Source organism: Suricata suricatta, chromosome 10, assembly GCF_006229205.1.
Source record: "Suricata suricatta isolate VVHF042 chromosome 10, meerkat_22Aug2017_6uvM2_HiC, whole genome shotgun sequence".
NCBI classification, from domain to species: Eukaryota; Metazoa; Chordata; class Mammalia; order Carnivora; family Herpestidae; genus Suricata; species Suricata suricatta.
The window spans coordinates 26,707,677-26,709,850 of NC_043709.1; the positions used below are offsets into that span (position 1 = coordinate 26,707,677).

Below are 2,174 nucleotides of genomic sequence, written 5' to 3' on the forward strand. Positions count from 1 at the left end.
GGGCCTCGGCTTCGGCCCCGCGCCGCCCGCTCCCGCGCTCGCTCCCGCGCTCCCGGCTCCGCTTCCGTCGTTCGCCGCCGCCGCTCCGGTGCTTGTGTTTCTTGTGCTCTGGGTGCCGCGGCGGCTGCTCGGTGGCGCCCCCGGTGCTGGCCGCCGCCGTCGTCCCGGTCGCCTCCTTCTCCCCGCGATGCTTCTTTGACGACCCCATGGTGGTGGTACGTCCGCCCCGAGCCCGGCCTCCGCTGAGCCCCGACGACGCAAAATGGGAACACTTCCGGGTCGCCCGGCAGCCCTCAGTCGTGTTGCAGGGAACCAAGAGCTGCTGCTTCCGCTGTTCGCTTTGGAGTCTGCCCCAAAGGTTCATGGGAAGGCCTTGCCCTTGGCGAATTGTGGATGATTGTGGCGGGGCCTTTACGACGGGTACCCTAGGTGGTGGTATCTTTCAAGCAACCAAAGGTTTTCGCAATTCTCCAGTGGGAGTAAACCACAGACTAAGAGGGGGTTTGACAGCTATTAAAACCAGAGCTCCACAGTTGGGAGGTAGCTTTGCAGTTTGGGGTGGTTTATTTTCCATGATTGACTGCAGTATGGTTCAAGTCAGAGGAAAAGAAGATCCCTGGAACTCCATCACAAGTGGTGCCTTAAGAGGAGCCATACGGGCAGCAAGAAATGGACCCGTGGCCATGGTTGGGTCAGCCGTGATGGGTGGCGTTCTCCTAGCTTTAATCGAAGGAGTGTAAGGACGCAGGTTTGAGACAATAGAAGGGCGCACAATACCCAAGGCAAGAGGGACCACCCTTGTAATACCCTTAACATTCCTAAGGGCAGGCCTAGAAATAGAAGCAATAGGTAATCAGTTATTGCTTAAGGCTAGTTACACCCTATGTGAGGGTCCTGGGTCCTGGGTCTACTCTGATTGGTTAACACTCTAAATGGTGTAATTGGATAAACCTGTCAATAATATTGTGTAATAATAATTGGATCACTGTACCTATGTCACAATTTCCTGTAACTCCCCCTTCCCAAACTCATAAAAGCCCTACCTCACCTTTGTTCAGGGCTCTCAGCATGGATCCACCATGCTGGTAAAGTCTGTAAGCCCGAGTTTAGGCCCCAGTGAGCCTAAACCCATAATAAAGCCCTTTGCTTTTGAAAAAAAAAAAAAAAAAAAAAAAAAAGGAAAACAGCCTGAGGAAGACCGGCAAATTCCACAGGTCTGGCCGAGCTAATTGCCATGGAGTCCAATCATATGGCTGCACCTGGTGATAACGCTGGACCGTTCTCAACTTCTCTCATTTTATTCTATGGACAAAGACTGTATGGCTTTCTATTTACTAATTTTAATTTAATTTGGCTTTATCATCCCTCCTACTACCTCTGAATCCTTCCCAGCAAATGAAGACCTTTTGCTTTCTAACCCTAAGGAAGATTTAGGGGGCCATGTGAAGTATTTTGCGTTGCCAAGGGAACCAAAGACTCATGTGACTCATCAGAGACCGGCAGCATTTTGGTGGAACATAGAGAAGGCTGCTGCCTACCTCTGCTTGGGTTGCAGAGACAGGAAGGCTGATGTATGACATTACAGATGAGTATCCAAGGACTCTGCCAAGACTCCAAGAATAAAAATGATGATAATTATTATCATGGTGAAGCAGAGGGGAATAATGATTCAAGGAAGTTGATAGAACAAGTCACATAAGTTTTATGGTCAAAAACCATGAACAGCCTGATTTTCCAGTGAATTCCAAACACTGGTGGAATTTTATAATTCAGGTATTTTGTCAAGGAGCTCAAGAATTCACTGTTGGACAAGAGGAGAAAAGAGGCCAAATTCAAAAGAATTATTTTTAATTCACCCTGAGACATTTTCTGTGGGTGTGAAAATGAGTTCAGATAGCAAGAATATGCCTGTTTGTGAATATTCATGTGGACTCATAGAGTTGGAGATGTGTGAAGGCATCCAGTTTCAAACTTTTTATTCTTTATAATAGCAAATGTTAAGATAAAAATGCTTTTGTTCAACTTTAAAGATTTTATTTAATTTTTTTAATGTTTATTTTTTGAGAGATACAGAGAGTGAGCTGGAGAGGTGCAGAGAGATAGAAGGAGACACAGAATCTGAAGCAGGCTCCAGGCTCTGAGCTGTCATGTCAACACAGAGCCTGACATGGGGC

The 2,174-nt window shown here is 47.4% G+C and overlaps 1 pseudogene; it reads right to left on the reverse strand.

The window, feature by feature from the left end:
* Positions 1–400, reverse strand: part of LOC115305109 — a 2,262-nt pseudogene extending 1,862 nt beyond the window's left edge.
* Between the last annotated feature and the right edge of the window lie 1,774 nt (positions 401–2,174).